The sequence below is a fragment of the Scleropages formosus genome, chromosome 17 (assembly GCF_900964775.1).
Source record: "Scleropages formosus chromosome 17, fSclFor1.1, whole genome shotgun sequence".
Taxonomy (NCBI): Eukaryota; Metazoa; Chordata; class Actinopteri; order Osteoglossiformes; family Osteoglossidae; genus Scleropages; species Scleropages formosus.
Genome location: NC_041822.1, coordinates 21,500,441 through 21,521,955, shown reverse-complemented (window position 1 = coordinate 21,521,955; position 21,515 = coordinate 21,500,441). Strand labels below are relative to the sequence as shown.

The 21,515-nt window shown below is 44.1% G+C and overlaps 1 protein-coding gene across 1 annotated transcript in view; it reads right to left on the bottom strand.

The window, feature by feature from the left end:
- ralgps1 (Ral GEF with PH domain and SH3 binding motif 1) overlaps positions 1-17,294 on the bottom strand; it is a 147,903-nt gene extending 130,609 nt beyond the window's left edge. Inside the window, exon 1 of the mRNA XM_029259572.1 lies at positions 17,200-17,294. The gene's annotated coding sequence lies outside the window, so the exon portion shown is untranslated. The remainder of the gene's footprint in view (positions 1-17,199) is intronic.
- Positions 17,295-21,515: the final 4,221 nt, after the last annotated feature.

Sequence of the window (21,515 nt, the reverse complement as noted above, 5' to 3'; positions counted from 1 at the left end):
GCTATTTAGGAGGTTGCCAGGAAACATGGGCAGCGTGGTGGTGCAGTAACTTGCTCTGTTGCCTCCCAGCGACTGGGCTGTTTGGGCGTGGGTTCGAATCTGGTTCGGTCCATGTGCAGTTTGCATGTTCTGGACTTCTCCTCCTGCAGTTCAAGTGAATTACCGTGCTTTGTGTATGAGCATATCCTGAAGGGTTGTGTGTGGCCTCAGTCAACTCGTGATCCATACCTTGATCAAGACGGGAATTTGGGATGGGATTAAACAGGTATATAGGGGAGGATGAGTCAGTGACCTACTCTACACACTTGTTGAGTCATATCCTGAATTCCCTTCTTGATCAAATTATGGATCACAAGCTGACTTCTCTTACATATTTGGCAACAAAATGTATGGTATGGTCCACACCATAAGCTCGCTCTACAAATACATGCTTGACCCAACAGTCTAACTTACTTCCACTGGAAAACTTAAGACCTGATCTGGATCTAAATTCTAATGAAATCTGTATGATTTGGGCTGCTGCCTTTTGACCCAAAGGTCGCAGGTTCGAATCCCTCCTCCATCTGCAGTACTGCTGATCAAGGCGCTCAGCCTAAATTACTCAAGCAAAGTTACCCAGCTGTATGAAGAAGTAAATAATCAAGGTACCTTAACATCTTTGGAGAAAAGTGTCAGAGAAATGTAAATCCATGCATTTGCATTTTCTCTGTGTACTCATTCTGCCTCTGTGCTGCTCTGACCCACTTGTTAAGTATTAAAAAAAAAACAAAGCTGCAGGTTCGGGATCCGGGAATAGAGGAGAGCAGGATCCGTTGATCACAGCACTAAAACAAAATATCTACATGTGCTGGCATGTACATTTTAACATTGCAACACGGAACCCTTCAGGATATGCTCACACACAAAGCACGACAATTTAAAATAATTCAACAAATCAGCACACACCGGCTCTCGGTCGCCATGGGGACGGAATGGGGAAGAATAACAATATATAAGACAGGTTTGATCTAACCTTTTGAAAACCACCGCAAGTTTCGCCAGCCTTGTGCGCGAGTCCTGGCAGGAAGCGAAACCTGGTAGGAATGAAAGATAACTTGGGCTCCGCAGCGCGAGGCTTGTTAACACACCCACTTCACAGGAACCGAGAGATCGGTAGCTGTTCCAATGCGGCTCGCTGTGGAGAAAAGCGAGAACTCGAAACGGAATCGGTACTCAGGATCGGGGGGTGGAGAGGTAGAAATCATGGTGATGTAGTATGGGTCTTTACAGGGCCTACAGGAGACCACAAGGAATGTGTCTCTAATGGCCTCGTCCTCCAGTGGGGTGTCGTGTCGGAGGGAGATCCCGACTCGTTTCACTGAAGGCATCTCTAAAGTTCAACCTCCCCGCTGTCCCCACTGACACACTATTTGAGAAATACACACACGCACTGTCTGAAACCGCTTGTCCCAAGCAGGGTCGCGGCGAGCCGGAGCCTAACCCGGCAACACGGGGCGCAAGACTGGAGGGGGAGGGGACACACCCAGGACGGGACGCCAGTCCGTCGCAAGGCACCCCAAGCGGGACTCGAACCCCAGACCTACCGGAGAGCAGGCCCGGGCCAACCCGCTGCACCTCCGCACCTCCAGTTGAAAACCAACAATAATTTAAAGAAAAAAAAAAATATTGGATTTTACTCAGTAACTTTTATAGAAGACGTAGACTGAAGGTTTGGAAGGCTTTCATACAGGCCTCACTCTGATTGGCTACTGTGGGCAAGGCATTCAGACAGGCATCACTCTGATTGGCTACCGTGGGCAAAGCATTCAGACAGGCATCACTCTGATTGGCTGTCACTGGCCCTCCTGTACAGTTTATTATGCTAATGGAGACTGGCAGGAAAGAACAATACCGACATCTGTCAGGGTAAAACATGAAATACGAACAACCTGGACACATTTGGCGAGCGGCCGGGTGAGCGATGGGGAGCCAGGAGACGGTCCTGCTAGGCATCACCCACCCCCACCCTAAGCGCCATCTTCCCTTCAGCCATAATTCACCACGCGGAGAGCAGCACATCGCATGATGAATTAATATATTTACTTTTACACTCAAGTTCACCTTGGCAAACTGGTCTACTAAATAAATTTACTGTTGTTCTACCACTTAACTGGACACTTACCTTGATCTGCTTAATAAATGTGTATGTTGCTTAAGATGAGCCAAATAAGTAGCAGTATAATAAACACACACACACACACACACACACACACACACACACACACACTTTCAGAACCGCTTGTCCCGTACGGGGTCGCAGGGAACCGGAGCCTACCCGGTAACATAGGGCGTAAGGCCGGAGGGGGAGGGGGACACACCCAGGACGGGACGCCAGTCCGTCGCAAGGCACCCCAAGCGGGACTCGAACCCCAGACCCACCGGACAACAGGACCGTGGTCCAACCCACTGCGCCACCGCACCCCTTCTGAATAATAAATAATCAATAGCAATAATCATTAATTTTTATTAATTTAGCTGACACTTCTCGTTAAAGAGTTTTAGACTAAGCTGATATAGTGGAGATTTACTACGATTTATCCGTTTATACACCTGGTGAATTTTAACAGCATCAATTCAGTACCCTTGTTAAGGTAAAATCCTACATCAGCAGGTAGGATTTTCATCATTTATACTGCGTGTGTATCTATATTTATCAATTTCTAAACAAAAAATTTTATTTATAGAAACGACTTTTTCTAAAAAATTAATTCTGCGTTTATATATATACACATTCGTACACACCTTTGTTTGCACACCCTCATTGCGGTATGACCTTCACGTGACACTGAACGTCGCCTTCAGCACTGCAGGGACATAAGATGAAGAAGGGAGGTGGGGTTTCTGGAGCTGGAAAATGGAGGGGTGTGAAACTGCAGAGTCAATATAGTGTGCAGCTCACGGGTTCAGCATAACCGTGGTACTCTCTACCCCATCCCACCCCACCCCCCACTATAGGCTGCCAGCGCTGGCCAGTGGGACAGCTGGAAGAGGGAGCGAGAGAGAGAGAGAGAGAGAGAGAGAGAGAGAGAGAGAGAGAGAGAGAGAGAGAGAGAGAGTGTGTGTGTGTGTGTGTGTGTGTGTGTACTGGGGAGGCGACAGACAAATGGCGAGCTGAGCACTCAAGGGGAACAGAACAAGGGCTTATTCACTGATCTTCTCATTGCTCCCGCCTCTGTGGCAACTTCGTTCTTTTGTGCTCGATTCTACAAAGCGAAAGAGAAAGGAAGCCGACCCCGTTTGAACCGCGGAGGGAAAATCCTTCCGACCCGACAACGAGGAAAGCTCGGGGTACACGGGAAGGAGCTCCGGGTCGGCCGAACAGCGCTGAGCCCCCAACCCCCGAGAAATAAGCAGCCCTGCCGCCGGCCGTGCGCTCGAGGCCAGGTGACAGAGCAGGTCCGCACACCTGTGGGACTCGCACCCCAGTCCTCCACCCTCCTCATCGGCCCTTCCCTACACAGAAAGGTCTGTGACCACGGTATGCGCTCAGTGAGCACCTGCATGAGGTATCTGCTTTGTGGTACAGTCTCTTCCTCTGTGGTGATGTTCCTGAGTAGAAATGGCTCTGTGATACTTTATTATGCTATTATTATTATTATTATTATTATTATTATTATTATTATTATTATTATTATAACAACACAAGCCTATTACACACTTTAACAGAGGGAGATATACACTGGTCTTAGTTTTACCCATTTACAGGTGTAAACATTTTTTAGAATTATTTATTAGTTTATCCAACACTTTTCTCCAACTTTGTATGGTAAGTTATTTACCATAATTTACCCATTTATACAATTATGTATTTTTACATCAGTTTAGGGTAAGGGACTTCTGCAAGAATAGTATAGCGGGAGGGGAGATTTGAACCTGCGTCATTTGATGAGACGATGACGGCTCTAACCACTGCACCACCTGGTGGCCCATTTAACTTTGTTATAGTTTGTACCTTACTTCAGGTTACAACAACCCACTGACGCGCGAACCAGCAACTTTCGGGGTACAAGTCCACACGCAGAATGCTCAGGAACACCTCCGGTAACCAGTAGCTTGCAGTGATTTTGGCATTTAGAAAAAACTCTTTACAGTAACTCAGTTCATGTTACTGCATATTACACACCCTTATAATGTTCATTTTTAAGAATCTGACAATTACAGCAGCTACACGTTCTAGAGTCGGGGAATGGAGTACCGCAAACCAGCAATCATTCATCACTTCATTAATGAAATGGCATGACATATTCATGCACTACCTCATTTGCAGGTTATTTTCAATTTCATCGCAGTAGAGAGAAGCCCCACTGCCCCCAGGTCCACAGTCCAGCACTCTTTTGTCTTGCACTGTCCTCAGTTTTATTCAATATATAACTTTTGCCCATTACCCTGAACTCAGGGTATTGTCACCTTTTTTCTTCTTTTAATTTTTTTATTAATTTATTTTTTTTTTTCTTTTTTAACAGCAGCTCTTTCAGCATAATGGAGCAACCGAGAGCTGTCCAGCCCAATGGATATTTCACATTACAGCCATAAATAATGTCCTCAAGTCCACAGATTCATGTTGGGAAGTATCACCACAGCTCTGCGGTTTTATCCAGGGGCGTCAAAACTTTCCAGACTGAATTTCACTTTTTTAAACTCAAATATCTGATATATTCACTAAATAAATGTTCCTTTTACTGTGGAGTGTATGGTGCAAGCGTCATGTTTTACATATCTTTAGCGATCACGTTATTCTTCATAATTGTGACAATATAAAAAAATTCAACCTATGTTATAAACACTGTTAGAACCACAATGGTTTCACTGGTCGGCTGGTGGAACCGTGGTTCAAGCAGGCACATCGGGCTCAAATCCCACTCCTTCTATAACGCCCTTGATCAAGGTAGTTACTCTGAATCGATACAGTAAAAATTGCAGAGCTGTATAAACAGGTAAATCATTGTAAGCAGCTTAGTGTACAATCCTAGCACTGCAAATTTCCTGGAATAGAATAACGGGGTCAGATAAATAAATAAATTTAATAGAAATATCATATGTCTGTCATTAGTTTACGCTTCAAACCATTCCAGTCATCTTCCAAACTGCTGATCCTGGAGAGGAGGCTGCAGTGACAACAGGCTGAGCAGGACAGACCAGACTTCCCTATCCACACCAACTCCTGGGGATACATGGGCGATATAATCTCTCCAGTTTACCCCAAATCTTCCTGTGGGATGTGCACAAACCACCTTAACCGGTTCTTCTGAAACCCTCTGAGGTTCTCCCTCATTACTGAACTTCTCACCCTGTTGACCCTTACTGTGCAATGAGTCACCACATGGTGTGAAAAACCCCTCGTAGACCTCGGTCTTTAAATCCAGACTGAATACACTGCATTAAATCAGCATTTCAGGAACACCAGCGATCTAATTTCTATCTTCAACCTTCTCTTCTTATCTCAAATGCACGAATATTTTCACTCATCATTTCTCTCCTGTCCTTCAGTAACTTCCTGGGAGGAAACCACACTCTTCCAGGAGGTCTTGAATCATCAGGGAAGACCCTGACTATGACTGCATGTTGATGCTCACTGGATCAGCTGCTTGATGACTGGTTTATGGCTTCTGTTTTTGCCGATGCCAATTCTGCCTCACCTAAAAAAACTGGACTTAAGCTTTAGAGGGGTAGCAGGTGGTGTAGTGGTTACAGCTGCTACCTTCAACCGGAAGGACCCGGGTTCAAATTCTACATATTTCTGTAGCACTCTTGAGCAAGGTACCTACTCTGCATTGCTCCTGTAAAAATTACCCAACTTTGCAAATGGGTTAGTCATTCTAAGTAGCTTAACACAAAGTCCCTTGGGAGAAAAGTGTGAGACAAATAATTAATTAAATAAATAAATAATGTAAACTGATACTGCAAACACAGGCCCACTGTTATGACCAGGAGGGGTGACAACCACCAATACCTGGACCCCAAAAGGCTCACTTTCCTCCGGTTTCTTTCGCTCAGGAGTTTTTCTGCTTTCCTCTCCTCAATCGCAAGTTGGCTTATTATTAACTTCTTAACCGCTGTCTATGAACTAAACTGAAAAAAGACACAAAGCGACCTCAGGTGAGGAAGAGGATGCAAACACACTGGTTAACCGAGAACTTTGTCTGAGGACTTAACTATCGCTTCAGCAACCTTTGTCCACTATAACATCTGCAAAACAATGCCGCGGCACTAACCTGTGGGTCAGTGCCTCCACTTGTGAAAAAGGCCCTTAATCCTTCATCTAGAGCAATCAGTCTGCCTCCTCAAAGAGAAAACCTGACATCTGCAGGAGCTCACCATCAAGCCAACTGTTTCACTTGGCTGCGAACAATGGCCAACCAAGCCAGGGATCACAATCTGGTGAGGACTACATCATTCGCAAAGAATAGCGATACAACCCTGACATCCCCAAGCTGAATACTTTCCATCGAATCACCAAATCCCCACGACTCCACAACTACTTTACAAGGACAAAGAGTTAGTAAACGATCCCATAATAAGGATGGAACCCACGTTCTTCCGCTTAAACCTCAGGCTTAACTGCTGGCCATAATCTGTTCTCCAACATCATGGGGTGGCCCTTCCAAGGAAATCGGTGCAGCGCGATCCCTTAATACATTGAAGACACCTTCTGGTCTGACTTCCTGAACGTGGAACCGCAGCCTTCCAGACAATGCTGAAGATTCAATGTAACGTTAACACCAATCTGCAGCATCACCTGGGAATGATGGACTAACCAGTAACAGGAGATTTTTTCAATGTCAAAAACCTGGGTTCATACATCCTCCCTCATAACGACCGCTCTGCTACTACCTTTGCTGACTGCCCATGCACACGTAATGTCTAATTCTGGTCTCTGCCAGGTCTCCTGCATCCCTGCCTCTTTCCATCTGTGTACCGTCTGCGTGTCTTTGCTCTTATTTATATTTTTTAGCAGAAAGTTTTCTCCAAAATGGCTTAAGATGTTAAGTTACTCAGAATGACATTCATTAATACAGCTGGGTATTCTTATTGTAGTAATTCAGGGTAAGTTCTTTGACCAAGGGTACTGCAGCAGGAGGTTGGATCTGAAGCCCACAGTTCTGTTTCAAGTAATTGACAATAATTTTTGTGTCTGATTGTCTAAAGGACTGGTACATTTTTTCCATTTTACCTGTACCATCAAATTTTGAACCAGTCTAATTTTGGAGCACATTGGAAAGGGGGGGAAAAAAAAAAATAAATATATATTTCTTTAAATTTAAAATGTGCTTTAAAGGGTAGGAACTGAGGACAAACATTTGTTGTTCACAGTTCATTTGTTAACTCTAATCAAGGTGAGAGAGTAAAAGGAAGTGTATTTACAAGGCTCAAACACAAAAAAAAAAAAAAAAAATGTCCAAAAACCAGGAGATACTGGGGCAGATTTGCTCTGTTTTTTACAAATTCTAATGCTTTCTAGTGAAACAACAATTCTCATTAATCAAAAACGCGGATGATACGATTACTGACGTCACACTGTTTCTTTATTACTATGATAGTTAATGTTTTGCATCAAGTTTCTTAATATTTTACCCTAATCCACTGTCTACCAGACAGGTATGGGAATGATTCTACCTGCCCAACTATGAAAATGTATGCAAATCACACATACAGCGAAACAACCATTAATGTAACCACAGTATCCAACGGAAGGGTTAGGGTTCAAGTCCCAGAATGGGGCAAGTGACAGTAACCTTAAAAAAAAAAAGGCCCTAAAATGCTTTAGTAAAACATTTAAGTATAAATGAGCTTTGCAAAAAAATATGTTAATAAAACGACGACGACATAAAAGCGCATGACACTAAAAACCCACATTTAAATCTTGGTTTCTATAACAACGAACCATCCCTGAGATGATCAAACTGAGGTTCGTAAAGTACATTAACATCAGAGACGGTGTGCATTATATCCAGTGTATTTTCGGTGCGTGTTTAAATATGTAAATTCACAGCATGTATTTAAAGTCAGTACCGCGCCTGGGGCACAAGATGTAAATAAATAATGCTCGACTCGCACGTTCTCCCTACAGAGAAGCCGGACCAACTGCTTGGATTATATTGCACTAAAATAACTAGTGTTGAGGACTAAGTGAGAATTTGTGAGATTTCACACATTCTGTCTTCCAGAAATCACATCTCCGACCATCTCCCCCCACGGGTTCCTCAGAGCGCCTAAGAAATACAGGTGGTCGTCGACTTAAGACACATGTGACTTACAACCATCCAGACTTCAATGGGCTGGATGTCCCATCAACCTTATTATATTGTTTTCGAGGCCCGACGTCTGGTCGTAGAGTCTAAAGATGATGCCCAGCACCATATTTCTCATCGACTCGGTCAGTGTGTCTATTAGCGACTGATTTTCATTTACAGAAACCTTATTTACGCAATGGATTGTAATTTCTACCTTTTTTTTTTTTTTTTTTTTAAATTTAAAAAAAAAAAAACAATAGGTAGCAAGAAAAAAAACGTGTGTTCTGGTTCACATGAGAAAAAGCAAAAGAAAACAGGTTCAGAAATGAAAGTGAAAATGTCACAGATGCCACATGAAAACATGGTACTGCAGTTGTTATCTATCACTATTCTTTAAACGCGGCGGGTGTTGTGGCGCAGTGGGTTTGGCCTGGGCCTGCTCTCTGGTGGGTCTGAGGTTCGAGTCCCGCTGGGGGTTCCTTGCGATGGACTGGCGTCCTGTCCTGGGTGCGTCCCCTCCCCCTCCAGCCTAGCATCCTGTGTTGCCGGGTTAGGCTCCGGCTTGCCGCGACCCCGCTTGGGACAAGCGGTTTCAGACAGTGTGTGTGCGCGCGTGTGTTGCTTTAACATGAACAATGTGTGAAATTAGTGAAAAACATTTATGCAAATTGCACGACGTGGCATTCGTGCATGTTAACAGTTTATATATCCTTAGCCTTGCACAACACAGTAAATGGGGGTTTGCGACTTACGATGAGGTCGACCCAGGAGGTCGTCGGAATGGTACCCCATCGTAAGCCGCGGGCCACCTGTAATCGTGGAACGAAGCGTTTCGTTTGTCTTGTACCACACCGTCTCGTTGAAGGGCGGTGAAGGAGACGACGAGCCTCCGTACCGTGCAGTAGAGAAACATCTGGTGTTCAGGGAGAACAACTAGGGATGTTTATCCACTGGGCTTCTGTGATCTGATGCTCTGTTTCTACAGTCCTCCAGCAAGGGCACATCCCATCAGGACTGCAGTCCCCAGTGATCTCCATTCCCTCCTTTTTTTCCTAGCCCCGGGCGGGAAGAGACATCTGCGCTCCCCTTTGTGCTCGCCCGGCAACGGCAGGCGCAGGCACACGTACCGGCACGCCAGCAACGGCGAAGGTTGGGGAGCTGGCGAATGAAACGCGCGGGTGTCGCGACGTCGCGATCTGTCCACCTCTCGCTAGGAGCAGAGGGTAACAACCCAAGGAAGCCACAGAGAATGACCCAAAAATTAACACTTAGGGTTGGTAAATACTAGACAAAGATTAATTTGTACAGGCAGCAGGTGGCGCACACACACACACACACACACACACACACACACACACACACACACACACACACCATCTGAAACCGCTAGTCCCATACGGGGTCACGGGGAGCCGGAGCCTACCCGGCAACACAGGTAGTAAGGCTGGAGGGGGAGGGGACACACCCAGGACGGGACGCCAGTCCATCGCAAGGCACCCCAAGCGGGACTTGAACTCCAGACTCACCGGAGGGCAGGACACGGTCAAACCCACTGCAGCAGGTGGCATAGTTGTTAAAGCTTCTGTCTTACACCCAAAGGACACAGGTTCAAATCCCACCTCCTACTTCAGTACCCTTTGATCAATACTTACCCTAAACTGCTCCAGCAAAAATTACCCAGCTGTATTAACAGGTCATTACCAGTAGCTTAAAAATGCAAGCCGCTATGGAAAGAAGCGTCAGCTACGCAAATAATGTACATTTAAACATTAACGCTTTATTATTAGAGATACATTCATTACACTGTTTCAATTTCCTGAGACGTATGTTTAGATGGTGAATTAACCGAGTCAGCGAACACACCCACCTCCCATATAAAAAAAGCAGTCTGAGCTTTTGAGATGAGATCTATAATGACAAAAAGGACAAAGTGAGCATCACGGAGTGCATCCGACTGAGAAGAAAGTGCTGACAAGCACGATTTTCAAAGTAGGAAACTAGCAATTAGCAGACAAGACAAATTATAGGCCTAAACTTTCTGACTGAGGCCGTATTTCTTGCGCCGTACAGCTTTCCTTTTATGAATAAAAATTAAAATAAATCACTGCTCTTCAAAATGCCAGACCAGAAATAGCCTGCAAGTAGGGGATTAAAAATTTAAACCTGGCCAGAATCCAGTATTTTTCATATGTTCAGTCCAAAAGGTCACGCAGATTATTTCAAATTATGTTAATAAAGAGTTTATGTAAACACTCCCCGCTGACTCATAACTGAACAAGTCCTTCTTTTTTTTACCCGTCACCCCAAAGACACAGCGTTTTGTGAAATATGTTGTTTGCACACTTGCGTTTATTTCGCCGACACCTTTGTCCAAAGCAACTTAAAACGTGCAGCTTGTGCAATGAGCTACTTGCAATTTTTTACTTACTGGTATACGCTGCACAGTTAGGTCAGAACAAAGGTACTGGAGCACGAGCAGGGATTTATGTTGACATCTACATTTATTCATTTAGCAGACGTTTTTCACCAAAGCGACGTACATCTCATAGAAAATACAATGTGTGCATTAGAATTGTCAGAAAGAGACATAATTGCAGACGTGCGATTGCTAAGTGCAGTTGGTTTCTTTCCACTGTATCAAGTAATGTTCATCAGATGAGTAGTTGCATAAAATCTGAATATTGACTATTCCTAGTCATATTCCTCATTTTTTATACATATATTTCTCATTTTTTATACAACACAGGTGGTGTGAGAGGACATGGGTTCGATCCCCACTTAGTCTGTGTGGGGTTTGCATGTTCTCCCCATGTCGGTTTCCTCTGGGTGCTCTGGTTTCCTCCCACCATCCAAAGACATGCTGTTCAGGTTCTCCATAGTGTGTGAATGACAGAGAGAGTGTGTTCCACTGATGTATGGATGAGTGACCCAGTGTAAGTAGTGTGTCTAGCAGTGGAAGTCTTTGGGTGCTCTGGTTTCCTCCCACAGTCCAAAGACATGCTGTTCAGGTTCCCCATAGTGTGTGAGTGACAGTATCTAGTATCTAGCAGTGTAAGTCACCACGGTGAATAAAGTGTGTGGGCTCATAACACTACACAGAGTTGATTGGAAGTCGCTTTGCCCAAGAAGCGTCTGCTAAATAAATAAATGTAAATATATAAAACATTTTTTAATAAACATTTACATTACAGGAGTAGCTGCGTGAAGGTTTTGTACCTGGATTCTTTTCGTTCCACCTTTGTACCCCATATTACAGATGATAATGGATGTGACGCTGCGGCGGAGGCTGGGTGGTCCAGGTAGAAATAGAAACTGCCTCCAGATGAGGCCGCTGTGATGACTACACCTGTCCCCATCTTCCTTTTCCTCCCAATGGGGATCTGCAGCTCTCCATTAATTACCCCACATGTGCCCCCGCTCATCACATTAAAACAACGTCAGCTTTCAACAAAGGAGAACGGGGAGGGGGGCACCGGGCCAAGAACACAAATGCTGACAAGCTTCTGTAGGCAACAAACATTAATAAAGAAGTAAATCAATAACATAAATGCAGTGCGAACAAAAGCAGGAGACCCACTGTGTCCGGTGACTCTTGTGGAGCCAGTAATTGTGCGCCACAAAAGGACAAATTTTTGGTCCCTGTTCTATTTATATGTGGACCGAACACAGAAAGTGTATGAAGAGGCAGCGGCCACTGCCATGCAGCATAAAGATAAATGTTTAATTGTAGACGGTTTCATTACTTCGATCACTGAATCTGATGCGTTGCAGCCATACAGCCAATATCAGCACACACACACACACACACTTTCTGAACCGCTTGTCCCATAAGGGGTCACGGGGAACCAGAGCCTACCTGGCAACACAGGGCGTAAGGCCAGAGGGGGAGGGGACACACCCAGGACGGGATGCCAGTCCATCGCAAGGCACCCCAAGTGGGACTCGAACCCCAGACCCACCGGAGAGCAGGACTGTGGTCCAACCCACTTCGCCACCGCGCCCCCTGTCAATATCAGCATATTCCTGGAAAATATTCCTTAATGAGACGCTCGATTCAGGAGTGGAACCTGTGCACCCAGTGCGCTGTAAATTTGTGCGTCCGTGAGCCCTGAACACAGTCCCGTGCAAAAGTCTTGGGCACTTAGATGTTTCACAAAAATATTTGTTTTAGACGGTTAGTTAATGTCTTCTGCATTAGTGTCAGTGGGAAAGAGTATATTTTACATTTCCAAGCATTGCTTTTGCAAAAAGTTACAGTATTACAGTAAGGGTATGTCGTTAAAGAAAAAAGTATACAGACATACACATACAGACATACACACACACACACATAGGCTGAAACCGCTCGTCCCAAGCAGCTGCGGTTGCAGCGAACCAAAGCCTAACCCAGCAACACAGGGTGCAAGCCCAGAGGGGGAAGGGACACACCCAGGATGGGACGCCAGTGCATCGCAAGGCACCCCAAGCGGGACTCGAACCCCAGACCCTCCAGAGAGCGGAACCCGGCCAAACCCACCGCGACCCCGCCGGGGAGAAGTGGTTGTTGATGATGGATGGTTACTAAGCTTAGTTTGTAGGAAGTTTATTAAGAGCATTATTTTTGGAAGCATTCTCACTTTACAGCTTTTTTCCCCCGACCAAGTGCCTAAAACTTTTGCACAGTACTCAATATTTACAGGGGAGGAAATGCGACTCGCAGCAGCAATAGAGCAGAACAAATTGTGCAGCTGGGGAACGCGGAGGAACGAGCGAAAGGTGCGATTCTTCACACTGCCGGCGCCCAACTGCCAGCACCGAGCAAGATTTTCGCAGCAACAGCTTTCCTGCACGAGACGTACCGGCGGCGTGGAGGGGGGCGGGGGGCGGGAAACCGCATCAGAGAGCAATTATTCGGGAGACAAAAGCCTCGATTGTAGAAGCCTTGGCCCTGCATGTCCGTCGAGGTTCCGATCGGAGACATTCCAGAGATGACAGCTGAAAAAATGTGAGAAATGTGGGGCGGGAGGGAGAGAAACCCACGTGTTCCAACTGCAAACGACAAGGGAGAGGAGCAGCAGCGCGGAGGAGCTCCTCCTGACCGGGATCCAGCCGAATCAGTGAGTCAGGCCCAGAGAATCCCGGGACTTCCTTCTGCATTAGCCGACATCTCAGCATAACCATAACTACATATTCTGCATAATTCAAAACGCAAGTAAGCATCTCATGCATATTTTAAAAATCAAGCGGTCCACTCGAGCTGCTCCTGCCTGTATGTCGCGCCAGCGTCGACTGGATTCCTTCCGCGTTTCTCTCGGAGGAGCACTATGTGTCAAGTTTGAGATTCAGTGTGGCATCATCCAAATGTTGCCGATCAGCGATGTGTAATGATCAGCGTTATTATTAATATTTCACAACTGAGCTCGTGGGTTATGTCAGCTCCGCACTGATGTGTCCGACTTGCCCATTAGTGTAATTATTAACACGTACAGTGTGTATCTGATCCCCCCCATCTTACAAGAAATGAGACAGAAAAGTAATATTTTAATCAATATAAATTTAATCAATTTTTACATTTATCTACTTATGCTTATTTACCCATTCACACAGTTGGGTTTTTTCTTTTTTTTTTTTTTTTTACTGGAGCAATTTAGAGTAAATACCTTGCTCAAGGGTACTACAACCAGAGGTGGGATTTGAACCTGCGACCTTTGGGTCCAAAGGCAGAAACTGTAACCACAATGCTACCAATAAAAACTTGTCAGCGGTCTAAATGGATGAATAATTGTAAGTATCTTAACATTGTAAGCTGCTTTGGAGAAAAGCATCAGCTTTTATAAATGTATACATAAATGTAAATGTATATTTTTTTAAAAAAAAAAAAAAAAAAAAAATCCTGGAGCTAAACACTCACAGGTCTGTGATCAGTGTGTGACATCGAGATCAATTTGCTGCGGGCTGGAACAAAGCCGTGAGACTGGTTGGGGAAGCTACCCTTCAGTTTCACCCGACGTTTCCAGGATGACAGAGTACGGGATTACAGCTCTACAGCCTGTAAGTATCTTCATCTCATCTGAAAAGACACACATTATTTACAACGTTTGATAACGTACCTTTACCACAGAACCCGGAAGCGCTTGCCGGACTCCGCAGAGTTCTCCCCTGCGTTATCCCCACGTGCACAATGAAGTTTAAAGGGGGGCCATACGCTACACAGGTGCGATTGCATCCTCTTACAAATATCAAATAAAAAACATTTTCTAAAGCAACTGGAAAACTGGATATTTCACCAACGCACTTCTCTCAGCAGTACAACAGAAGGGCCTCTCTTAGAGCAGCAACAGGCCACATTTATTCTGCTACAGGCTGCTTTATATGTCTTCGTTTCATTTCACGGGCACCTTCGCCCACAGCAATTTGCAATGTCGGGTTTGTAAGCTGAACTATTTACACCTATTTACCTGTGTATGCAGCACGGTAAAACATTACCACGGTGAAACGAGACTAACTGGACGCAGAGCACTACTGACTGCAGGTTCCTCCTCTGCAGGACTGCAGTGCAACTCCACATTAGACAAAACATTCTGAAAAGAGCCAATGTAACATGAGCTGAAAACAGCGAGAAACAAATCACTGCAACTGAAAACTGGTGATTCTTATATGTTACATGTTCATTTATTTATTTACCAGATGCTTTTTCTTCAAAGCGACTTCCAATGAACTCTATCATGGTGTTATCAGCCCACACACCTTTTTCACCAAGGTGACTTACGCTGCTAGATACACTACTTACAGTGGGTCACTCATCCATAAATCAGTGGAACACACTGTGGGGAACCTAACCAGCATGTCTTTGGACTGTGGGAAGAAACCAGAGCACCCAGAGAAAACCCACACAGACACAAGGAGAACATGCAAACTCCACGCAGACTGAGTGGGGATCAAACCCACATCCACTCACCCCACCCAGGCGCCGTGAGACAGCAGTGCTACTCGCTGTGCCACCGTGCCGCCCCTATATTATGTAAATCTGACACTAATATCCAGATTTACCTCTTATTAAGATGACCAGTCACTGTACTGGTTAATCAGGGGACAACTGGGAGAGTAGTGGTTAGAGATACTGCTTTTGGACCCAAAAGTTGCAGGTTCGACACCCACCTCCAGATGTAGTGCCCTTGAACAAGGTATTTTGCTCCAGTAAAAACGACCCAACTACACAAATGGGTAAATAGTTGTAACATTGTAGGTCGTTTTGAAGAAAAGTGTCGGGTAAATGATCAGCATCAAACCGGAAGACAAAGACACATCCTACCTAGAAAAGAAAAAATGTTTGCAGCCTTTTATTCTTTTTGCCTCCCTTCTCCATCCAAATGAGGTTAGTAGCCTAGTTATTTTTTCAAGTCTGTCAATTTATTCTAAAAGAAGGCAGGCAAGGCTGCTGATGCCTGTAATTCGGAGCTGTCGCTTTGAGCGGAACGACGGGTGGGAAACGTGTCATTATAACACGGCTAGGATGTGTTCCTCCAAAGAAGGATCCGGTTCAGGCGCAGCCGAAGCACCCTTTCCGGTTCTTCTACTTTACTTTCCGTCCTTTCTAGCGCGTTCCGCTCCTCGACTGGACTGCTGTGCCAGGTGGAGAGTCTGTAGGTTTGAGCGGAGTTTATAGCCCTTCCGGGTCACCTGTGTCCATGAACCTGCCGCACACACCTCCCTGCGCGCTTCTTTTATTTACAGTTGGAGTCACAACCCCCCCCCCCCACACACACACACACACACATGCACACACTCACCCCCACGCTCATGTCTAAGAAATGAAACTAAAATCTCGAAGAAGATTCAAAGCCATAAAACTGCACTCTGGCCCTTATGACTTTTACAACAATCCTTCTTTTATCACAATCATTGAGATTTATGAGACTTTGTAGGAAATACAACCAGATACGGAACAGTCACAGGTAACCACTTCAAACAAATGTTTCCAGATAGTGCAGTGAAAGATTTTTTTTTTTTTTTAAAGATTAAAATGCTACATAATTATAACATGGGTAGTGCACCTAAATAATAAATGTATTATATTCATGCACCTGCTCATACAAATAAGAAATTATCAGCAAGAAGAAGATATTAAGAAAAGATTCTGTGCAAGACAGGTGTTGGCAGAGCGAAGCTGCAGTGTTTCATCTCGAAAAGACCCTGGTTAATAAAATTGTAATTCACTCATCGCCGTGTCTTCACTATGACCTTTCCTCTCTCTCCCCTCCTCTCCAGGCTAACGGAGGGGGGGAGAGAGAGAGACACACACACACACACACACACACACACACACACACACACACACACACACACACACACACACACAGGTGCAGCCTCCATTTTCCACCATCTCTGGATACACATGATCAATATAAAGATGGCTGCTCAGATTTTTTTTTTTTTACTAAATGTAATAATAATAATAATAATAATAATAATAATATGTTCAGAAATGTGTGAAATAAAATCCGTTGGGGGATCCCGATTACGCTGCGTACCTGACAGAACGCAAGGAGCAGCAGCCCGCAGTCAGGGTGTGTGTGTGGATCAAGAACAGCCTGATGATGATGATGATGATGATAAGACCAAATCAAGGCTGGGATACTGAGCTCTCCCCCTTCACTCCATCCTCAGATTCTCCTTCACACACAGGTCGCACCCGCCGGTGCCCCCCACCCCGCCGTCACACAACCGACTACTACTGAACCCATAATGCAACGGATGAAGGTGCCGCATCGCGCGCTGTAAGCCGATACATTGTATCAGCGCAGTGTTTCCATTAGTGACACTAATGACGCAAGTTCAACAACCCGCCGCTACGGGAGATCCGAGCGCATCAAAAAGATCCTTCAGGGATCATTTCATATTTCACCAAATCATTCTCAGCAGAAATGAGTGAAAAAGAGCGAGCGCTTACCTGTCCGGAACCGCTGCTGTATCAGATCGGATCCGATCGGCTCGATTGATCTGGCGCTTGAAAATGAGGCGGTATTCCGGAGTGCGCAAGCAGGGTTACACACACACACACACAGTCTCTGTGAGTCACATTAAAAACAGTATATCCCAAGCCGGGGTCGATTCCTCAACGAGCGCGCACACTGCTTGGCCAGTGCATCAAAACACTCCGCAATTGTACCGCGAACACACACCGAACACACTGCTAAACACGGCAGCCGCGGAGCTACAGGAGGAAGTGTCACAGGTACCTACGGTCCACATGAAGGACAGACAGAGGCACCAATCATTCGCCGCTTTTTTGATCAGGACACGCCCATGTAAATATCAGCCAATCACGGAGAAGATAATGCGGGTCTTATGCTAATTTCCCCTGAGTACGCAGGTGCTCGTCTAAGGCGACACGAAATAAAGCGTGATAGTAGAAAAATGTATATAGCAATATAGACATTAATGTGCTTTAACTGGTATCTTACAGTTATATATACATTTATAGAGATTGATGTTAGCTCGAGAACTCTGGAGTAGAGAAGGGAGTGGGATTCAAGCCAACAACCTTGAGGTTACAAGTGAAGTGTCCCTCAGCACTGTTCCCCACTCTCATTATAATTGACATAACGCAGTTCCTGCTTTATATGTACATTTATTCGTCCATTTGAATCGCATCTTATGTCTCATAATCCCCATTACTGACCCATGGAGTTACAACACGACCTACAATAAACATGGAAACATATGTGAGAGAGAGAGAAAGCGAAAGCTCATATATGCCCAAGGGTAGATTTAAGCATAATTTCCTCAAAGCACCACCCGTTTCAATGTTACTGTTGTTAAGCTTTATTTAGCTGAGCCTGCTTTCCAAGCGGCAATTGCATTGTTAAACATCCTAAAACAGAAATTAAAAATGCAGCATATATCAAATCACTGATCCGGCTAAATCTGGAACTTTGAGTCAAAAGTGAAAACATTTACTTTAGTTTGACAGACGTCGTTGTACGGCATGCAGTATTAACGTTATTTTTCTAATTAATCGTTGGTATTTCAAATTAAATGTTTATACAATGGCGCCCTCTGATGGCGACAACTGGAAAATGATGTGGAGTCGCATCTTGAGCACTTTTGACTGAGGAGGCTTCAGCTACATGGATCAATGCTTTTTCTGGATTTTAAAAAAAAAAAAAAATTCTAAGCGTTTATAAGATTCCATTTCAGTTTAACTTCACACGCTATAATGGCACAGCTTCTGAAGAGCTACACGAACCCTGCTCAAGGACTCACACCTGCAGCATCCCCTTCCATCTCAACATAAGCCTGTTACTTATGGAACTGTGACGTTTGTGTTGTGTTCTATTTTCGGTGCTCCTTTGTTGGTGTGGAGTTACAATGCATATAGACTATTATATGTGCTGAAGTTCTGTGCAAGCTTATGGTACCACAACTCGTAACGCGGTTAACGGGTCAGACAATTTTAAGCTTTAGGTTCTGTGTCAAGCCCCAAGTAGGCAGCATCTCTACTGGGGATGACAAAGGAATCTCATTTTAGTGTGGGTGGTAAATGCATTGCTTTTTTTTTTTTTTTTTAAATTGTTGAGACAAAAAACACAAAAAAACAAGACCCCACAGCATTGCCAAATCAGCATCTTTATTTTACAAACAAACGCAATTGTTTCCATTGACATTTCTTTGTATCATAAAAAAGCAATTTACAAGCTTAAGAACAAAATATAAAGCAGCACAGAATGATTATGGGTAAAATATATATATAATTTGAATAAATATATCTCATATTTCATGCTATAAAATAAATTCATAAATGGCAAGTTAATAGTTTCAGCATCAGCTCTAGCTAGCTTCATTTACTTCAGTCATATAAAAACAGTAGAGTTCTGAGGTTCACAGTTGGGTTGTGAGGTTGTAGTTACAGTGGACTAGAGGGAGGTGGGCAGACACCTGTGTAAGGGACCAAAGAATCCCCCCCACCCCCACACCTTTCCTTAGCAACGACCCCTTCTTGTTGCACATCACAGAACAAGGGGGGAAGAAAATGCGGGTCGAGACCCTTGAGGCAGAAAACGGATAAACACTGGTCTGAGGACTGTGGTTCCCCAGCAGGAGAGAAGTGCATGTTTCATTTTTTGACAAGGAGTGCATGCCAAAAAAGTGGCTAGATCTTAGTTCTATTAAACCCTGAGTTCTACGTTTTGTTGTCCCACGAAGGAAAGCACAGTAAGGGGAGGGGGGGGGGAAAAAAAAAAAAAAAAAAAAAAAAAACTAACTTGAGTTTCAGAGGCTAATGCTTCAGACCATTTAAAATAGTTTAAAACATAGTAATAATAAAAGGCAGGAATTAATATTAAGTGCTCAGGTTCCATCTCAGGTCTGCTCCACTGAGTGGTACAGGACAACATGATGCGAGGGATGGGGACGGGGGGGGTGGAGCTCAACTCAACTGTTCTCTAATTGCAGGTTCTGCTCACCTTCCCTTTAGAATTTGACACAGACGGAGGTACAGCTTTTAAGCTCTATTTCAATGATCCTGGCATTGGACTGGACAGGAGCTCCTACTGCGGTTCTGCCAGTTTCTTTTCACCTAAAGCCATGGGCGCCCGGGGGAGGGATTGGTGGTGATACTGACAGCAGAGGCCACGAAATTTAAAAGCTGTACCGTAAAGCATGTTCACTCAACCTGTCCAAACATTCACAAGAACGTATAAAAATAAATCAATATATTAAATCCCCCGTTCGAATTAAATCCAAAAGCCCCCTCTTAACTGCTTCCATTTGTATAGAGACGTGGCAGCCTTAGTTTGATGTCGACTGTTATGTAGATACTGCTTTTCAAAAAACAAAATAAAAAAGTTATTGCTTTATATCATACACAGTGGAAAATGTTTCATTCAAAAGCAAACGGAAGACTTCACAATTTTTTTTGACTCAGTGTTCATAAACTACCTGAAGTTAGTCAGTTAAAAAAATAGGGCAAGCTGTAATTTGAAATAAATAGTCCGACAGCCATCCCTGTAAACCTTTTAGTTCATATGCATCTCAGGCCTCTAAGCATCCAGCCTCCTTTCTGTGAAGTTTTGAACAAAGAGTGAAAACAATTGAGTGTTGAATTCAGTTGGGTTATGAACATGGTGGCATTAGTAAATATAGGTAAATTAGAAGCATTACAAGTTGTACCCAACCTACCAAATAGTCTGTGTATGCACGCATGGGCACATGTATACTATATATGTGGGTATATGTTCATATATTTATTTATATATATAAAATCAATAAATAAACCTGACCAGTCTGAAAGCACCATTCAAGGGTAAAAATTCCCTAAAAACCCAATGACTTGAGGCCTTTTTTATAGCTGAGTCCCTAAAAAAGGGGGGGGGGGGGGGGGGGGGTTACAAACACACTTTGGAACATACATTTCCGAACAAAGCTAGAATCTGTGTTAAGTTTGCAGCTAACGGGGGACAGGAGGAGGATAAGGAAACCTTGATTCAAAGGAAACTTCCCCAAAGTGTCATTGGTATTTTGAACAGCCTAGTAACTCCGCTTAACACGCCACTGACACCGGTACCCATCAGCACCTCTCAAGTACAGACGGTACAGTCATTCAACGGCAACACTCTTCACTGCATAATAAAGGAAAATCAGAGGTCCAATTCCACGTTCACTGCTTATCTTATGAGGAAATGACACAGGGAGTGTCAATAACACTTGAACACCAAGGACACCCAAGGCTGAACACCACACCTGGAGTCGTCACTGACACGGAAGGTTCAACTGTACTAAGAATTCGGTACCCTTAATTTCAAAAAAAAAAAAAAAAAAAAAAAACCAAACAAAAAAAACTCTTAGTAAAGAATCCTGGCAGTGGGAAGGAAAGGAACATTATATTTACACAGACATGTACACAAACATATGTATACATAGTAAAACAATTTACTTATGTTTGCATAAGTACTCTTACTGACGTTCCTTGAGGAGACAGTTACCTGACTTCACAATGTGAATAATTGTGTGTGCTCATCTCAGTTTCATGCCTTATATCCCCTAATCACCATATTTTCAAAACCAAATATGGCACCTATCCAATTCATTAAGAAAATGGGGGGGGGGCGCAAAAAAAAAAAAAAAAAAAAAAAAAAAAAAAAAAAAAAAAAAAAAAAAAAAAGTGGTCATATCAGATTCCTCCTTGCTGCCTTCACTCTTTGGACGGGAAACATGCACATGAGCATTAATAGCTAAAATAAAACCAGACAAAAGCTGCTTGAGTCG